Genomic DNA, 7,350 nt, shown 5'->3' with positions numbered 1-7,350 from the left:
GCCGAAATCTATGTAAGGGTAAAGGGAATTTTTCCCTTTCCCTCATAAGATTCAAGTCTTTATGTCTAATGAAATAAAGCAGCAATAGGCAGACTAACAGGAGACAAAGCATACAGATTCACTTATGTGGATGGGGATGTTGCAGGAAAGAAAGTATATGATAACCCAATGAGATTCAGAAATGTATATATTCTTCTTCATAGGGGAGAGGAAAGGTGGGTAGGCAATTTACAGGGGTGGTAGATGATTGTTGGCGGGGATGAATGGGCCTGAAGCATAGACAATGGCCTGAGAAAAAAATTCCCAGAGCCATAGGTATGTTGTTTGAGCTTCACTCTCTGCCAATGTGATGTGAGTTTAATCTTTCTTGAGTAATAAAACTTTATTCAAAGGACTAAAGGCAATTGTATTCCATTTTGGCATTCCCGTCTTTAGGTAGCTAAAGGAACTTTAGAGAAAAGCCTCTCCTTGCACTTCAGTGGGGGTAATAAGGGAAGACCAGAGAGATTTTGGTTTGAAGGCTATTTCTTAGGCTTTCCAATTTCCTATAGTTCAGAATACCACACTTTGAGGTATTATTTTATGAGCCCCAACATCTATAAAGCTATGATGCGAAGAAAGAGACATGACTCCTGCCAAATTTTACTAGCCCCCAATGCTTGCCTGTCTCTTGAGTCAAATGGCACTGGAGATATAGACACAGATCAGAGAATTGTCTTGAGTGCAATAGTATCTCAAATGATCATTTCAAGGCACTTTGTAAAAGTGTTATATAAAAATATCGATATTCTCCTAAAACATAGTGATACAATTTCATGTAAATAGATTGTATTTAGTTGGCAGCTGCTATAGAATTATTTAAATTGGTGGATCTTCTAAATGATCATGGAGTTGTGAATTTTGGTGAGGAACTTTTGGTCACGAGGTGAAGCAACACTGAATAAAGCCCTCACCAATATCTTCTCTATTCATACAAACGTAATAACTCTCTTTTGAATGTATAATATTTTATTAGATCTAATTAAACATGTTTTGAACTTGATTTTGAAATCATTGTAACAGAAACTCTATACCCTTAGGGCAATTTGCAATGTTTCATATAAGAAGTTTGGCAGCTCCTATCCCTGTGGGTGGGGAGGCTCAGCCAATAATTCTGAAGCTTATCTTTGGACCATCTGTCTGTACATGTGTTGCCAATGTAGCCATCTCCTTTAATAATTTCCATCATGATACCACCAAGTGGGGTTTGCAGCCACCATGACTAGCCAGGTAGGAAATATAGCACTTGTTTCTCTGCTTTTCAAATTCCCCCAAATATGGAATTGTGCCTCTTCCTCTTGCTAGGAATCCATCTGGAAGCTGAGCATAGATTTCTTTTCTGTAGTCTCCCTGTCCTAAACTTCTCTCTAATTCCCTATCTCTTTCTAGCATGAAGCATTTTATGAAATATGGGGAGCCAGTATGTTATAGATCATAGGGAATATACATCTTACCTGATCAAAACTTCCAATTATTTTCTTCTTTTCCATCTGAACTTAGGATTCTACACTAAAACATCAGAATCATTGTTAATTTCATTCTCTATTTCCTTCATTATTTTCCCCACTTTAGAGTGATTTGATGCCCGAATGGACAAATACGAATCTGTGTACATTTGGGGGTTCTCATAATAATGCCATTTTGTCTTTTATCTTAAGATATAATCTTCAAAAGTAAAAATATAATTCATACTACATAATAATTAACTCAAAAGGGCCTAATGATGGGCATATAGGATTGCTCCTATGAAAAAACATAGCTCCTAGGGAAAAAAAAAAGAAATAAATAATCATGGTCTTAGATTTTGTCAATAAATTCTTAGATCTGACATCAAAACAATAAGAAATGAAACATAAAATAGGGAAATTAGAATGCATCAAAATTTAAGATACCTATGCTTCACAGGACATTACTAAAAAAATGAAGAAACAACCTACAGAATGGAAGAAAATATTTGCACATTATCTGATTAAGAGTTTAACATCCTCAATATATAAAGAACTTTCAAAGCTCAACAACAAGCAATTCAATTAAAATATGAGCCAAAAACCTGAATAAACATTTTTCCAAAAAATATATACAACTGAGCAATAAGAATAAGCTACTCAACTTCACTAATCATGGGGAAAATGCAAATCAAAACCATACTAAAATAAAAATTCATACCTACAGGATGGCTACAGTTTTAAAAAGTATAAAATAACAAGTGTTGAGCAACATTTGCAGAATTGGAATCCTTGTATGTTGCTATTGGGATCGTAAAATGATGCAGCTTCTGTAAAAGCATTTGATGATTCCTCAAAAAGTTAACCATAGGACTAGGGATATTGCCTAGCAATGCATGAAGCCCTGGATTTGATCCCCAAAACTGCAAGAAAAAAAAAATATGACCATAGAATTACTGCAAAGACATCCACACACTCGAACCATAGGTATTTACCTAAAAGAATGAAAAGCAGGAACTCAGATATTTGTATGTTTATAGTCATGTCTATTTACAGTAGCCAAAAAGTAGAAAACAACTCACACAACTCATACTATGTATGCACATGCAATGAAATATTATTTAGTCATAGGAAGAATGAAGTTCTGATACATTCTACAGCGTGGATGAACTGGAATAGACATTTAGATATAGGATTAAAAATATGTTCAATGAATTAGGGCAGATTTTTTAAAATAGCCAGATGTGTGGCTAATGCCCATAATCCTATCAACTTGGGATTCTGAGGTGGGAGAATTATGAGTGTTTTAACACCAGCCTGAGCAACACAGTAAGAATACACAACCACAATGACAACAGCAAAACAGATAAATATTGTATGATTCCACTTACATGAAATATCTACAGTGGGTAAATTCATTGAGATAGAAAATAGATGAGAAATTACCAGGGGTTGGGAGAAGGGAAAAACTGCTCAATGACTATGAAATCTGTGTTTGATATGATGCAAATTTTGGAAATAGGTGATGGTTGCACATTGTGAATGTAATTAATGCCACTGAATTGTACATTTAAAGTTTTTTAAACTGGCAGTAAATGACAAATGGTAGCTTCATTCGCCTATACTAAATAGACAAACAGGATTTGAAAGGTAGGTTGGAATCTTAATTTGCTGGTGGAAATGGATGTTCTTAAAAAAATTTTAGTTACACATAACAGTAAAATGTATTTTAGCAGAATATACATACATAACTTATTCTATTAGGGTTCCCACTCTTGTGGTTGTACATGATGTGGAGTTACCCTGGTCATATATACAAGGCTAGGAAAGTTATAACCAATTAATTCTACTGTCTTTCCTACCCACTTCCCATACTTTTGTTAACCTTTGATTAGTCCAATCTATTTCTATTACTCCCCTCCCCAACCTCCCTTGTTTGGGGTTATCATCCACAAATCAGAGAATACATTCAGCCTTTGGTTTTGGGGGGATGGTGGGTGTTTCCATTAATTTCATGTAAGATCTTCCCCAGTAACTTTTTAAAGTGGATTTTTAAAATCGTATATATGCTCAATTTAGGTTCTAAACCTATTGATCTTATTAAAGTCACTATTTGTTTAAAAGCAATCACTCTTAAAGAGACAAAAATCTATGGCCCACTTTTTTTTCTTTTTTCATGAAGTTGGTGATAGGATCGAATGATATTTTTAAAAGTATAAAATAAAAATAAAGTATAAAATAATAAAAATAATAATAATAAAAATAAAAATAATAATAATAAAGTACAAAATAAAACTGTTGAGAAACATGTACAGAATTGGATAATTATTTTGTGCTTGGATGACTACCCAGATTAGGACTGACATTTCATTACTATATAATAACTTTCTTTGGAGAAATTTGAAATCTTCAGCTTATTTCTGTTTCAATTTGTCTTTAATCTGAACCCCTAAGAAGATAAGGAAGGTGATGGAAGTGGGGAAAATAGTAAGAAATAACCAATAACTAAATTTGTACCAGCTAACAAGGTGATTGATCAAAGCATCCAAAAGTATCCAGGATTGTACTTTTTTGGGGTACCAGGGATTGAATTCAGGGGCACTCAACCACTGAGCCACATCCCCAGCCCTATTTTGTATTTTATTTAGAGACAGGATAGCACTGAGTTGATTAGTGCCTTGCTTTTGCCGAGGCTGGCTTTGAACTCGCGATCCCACTACCTCAGTCTCCCAAGCCACAGGGATTATAGGCGTGCACCACTGTGCCTGGCACAGGATTATACTTCCTGACGCTAACAATCCTGTACTTGTGATTTGCAATAGCATTCTTGCTGGAAATAAGACATTATTTATAATTTCAGGACTGTGTGATCACATGAATTCCTCACAAATATAAAGTGGTACACTAAAGAAAAATATCATACACAGAGAAACAAACAGGCATATCACAGTGCCAGGTAGTCTCTCAGGTTTGTCCTTCTAGGATAGTGTTTGAAAGGGGCGTGAAGGAAAGAAAGGAAGGAGGAGGGACAAGCTAGGTAAGATAAAGTACTGACCATTTTAAAGATTAAGTGAGGAGGGGCTGGGGATGTAACTCAGTGCTGGAGTTAACCTGGTATATGTGATGACTGTGTTAGATCCACAGCACTACAAAAAAAAAAAAAGTGAGGATAAACAGAGGAGAGAGAAGGGTAATTTTGATTAATGTTAGGAAAAAAATCAGCCATTCTGGTATGCTGGATGATATGAATGATGCAGGTCTTTGGCTCTTCAAGACTATTCCTTCACCCTGACTTTCCTCCAGCATCTATAGGCATTCATGTTTATGTTGCCCTAGTTTCAGCTGCAGAATTGCTGAAAACCAATGTGAGGGCTCCGTCACATTATTAGAAGTCTAAACAGATGCCTGGGAATAAATAGACTCAATAGCAATGTAAACATTTTGGAAGACATTTTAACGGTTGCAACCAAAACAACTTCTTCATCTGAAGCAACTCACCAGTTGAATCATGGCTTTCAACGACCTTCCAATACAGCTGGCAAAAGAATGGCATCTGATTATTGATTCATCCATTCATTGATATGAGAACATGCTATGTTCTGTGTATGTCTTACCTCACTTAATGGGTGTTAAGTTAATGACTTTTCAACATCATCTATTTTGAAAAGTTATTCTACTTTCCAGGCAATGACTTTTTTTCCCCAAAACACACTGAATAAATATTCTATAAGAAGTTGTATGTCAACACTGTAATTTCAGGCAAAGACACACATAATTCACTCCAAACAAGATTGTAGTCAGAGAATAGCATATAGAATGAATTCAAATTGCACTCCATGGCCACACAATGTTGTCCTCGGTGCACTTAAAAGCAGCAGAGGGGATGGAAGGGAGATCTTTTCAGCCTGCTATTCACATGGGCTATTTGGAAGTGCTTTGAAGTGTTCTCTTGGTTATGGAGCCTTCATTTTTCTCTAAAGGTATGCTTTTGTGCAATTATTCTAAAGGTAGAATTGAGCGTGAGACAACTGTGAACCCCCCAAAAGGTCCAGAAGATGGTAAAAATGACACAGAAAGAATGTACTCTCCATCCCAAATCCTTCTCACAGTCTCGACCACCCACCATCATGAGTCTTTTATTCTTTGGAAAGTAAATAAGTCATTATTACAAGTACAAACTGTATTCATTTACTTTAGAAATTTTACTAATTACAAGTTGTTTTTATTGTTTGATTCATATGTTTTTCTTTTTAAAAAATAGATTTGTCTTAAGAAAATCACTTGAATGTCTTGGGTTCTGATGGAAAGCATCAGAATATTCACAGTAAATTTTTTTTTTATTGGAGCTTTATGATTGTACACAATAGTTGGGCTCATCCTGACAAACTCATACATGCATGGAAATTTATTTCAGTTCATGATTTCCCAATTCCCTCCCACCTTTTCCCTCCCTTCTAGCCCCTCCCCTTCTTCGTCTGATACTCTACTAGCCTTCCTTTTGCTCATCCATTAGTTTGATTTGATTGGTTCTTTATGTAATCTTATCCTCCCCTCCCCGCTTTCTTTTACTCTAGTTTCAACATATGAGAGAAAACATTCCACCTTTGACTTTGATCTTAATTATTTCCTGTCTTCTACTGATTTGGGCATTAGTTTGTTCTTCTTTATCGATGGCCTTGGGGTAGAGCATAAGCTTATTTATTTGGGACCTAATTTTTAATGTAAGCACTTGGTACTATACATTTGCCTCTTAGTACTGCTTTCATACTGTCCCAGATATTTCAATATGTTGTCTTTGTTCTCATTCATTTCTAAAAATTTCTTGCTTTCTGTTCTCATTTCCTTTTTCATCCACCTTTCATTACTCCATGAGTTTATTGTGATTTCTATTATTTTTCTTGCTGCTGATTTCTAGCTTCATTCCATCATGATCTGATAGGATATATGGGATTATGTCCTTTTTTTTACATTTGCTAAGATTTGCTTTGTGGCCTAGAATACAATCTACTTTGGGAAAAGTTCCATGTGCAGCTGAAGAGGTAAATTCAGGTGTGCTGGGGTGGAATATTCTGTAGATATTCATTAGGTTCATTTGATTTATAGTGTTGTTTAGGTTGGAGATATCTTTGTTCACTTCTAAATGTGACCTGTTCTTTCTCTCTTGTGGCTTTTAATATTCTTTCCTTGTTTTCTATGTTAAGAATTTTGATTATGATATGTCTCAGTGAGCTTCTCATTTGGCTGGGGCTATTTGGGGTCCTGAAAGCCTCCTGTATATGGATGTACATCTTGTTTCTGATATGGGAGAAGTTATCTGTAACTACTTCATTGAGAATGTTCTTTATGCCTTTAGTTTTTGTTTTCATGTTCTCTTCTATCCCAGTGATTCTCAGGGTTAGTCTTTTAAGGTTTCCCCAAAGTTCTTATATATTCTAGTCATTTTCTATATTTTTTCCCTTTACTTCTGCTGTGTATTCAAGATCAGATCAACTATCTTTAATGCCTGAAGTTCTCTCCTCAAGGTCTGAGATTCTGTTTTCTATACTATCTAGTCTGTTATTGATGCCTTCAAGTGAGTTTTTAATTTGATTAATCTTGTCTTTCATTTCTAGGAGTTCTGCTTGGTTTTTTTTCACTTTATTTATTTATTAAAATGTTCTTTCATCTCCTGATGCTCTCTTAATTCCTTCCTTGGATCTTCTTTTAGTTTATTAAACATTTTGATAATCAGTTTTTCATAATCTTTCTCTGGGTTTTCAACTATCTCACTATTAGTGAGTTCCTTTGTTGGGGGACTGTGGATTTGGGGGGGTTGGGGGACTGTGGATTTTGGGGGGTTGGGGGACTGTGGATTTTTGGGGGGGTT

Source organism: Marmota marmota, unplaced genomic scaffold, assembly GCF_001458135.2.
Source record: "Marmota marmota marmota unplaced genomic scaffold, marMar, whole genome shotgun sequence".
NCBI lineage: Eukaryota > Metazoa > Chordata > Mammalia > Rodentia > Sciuridae > Marmota > Marmota marmota.
The sequence above is the reverse complement of the archived record's forward strand: the minus strand, read 5'-3'. Positions refer to the sequence as shown.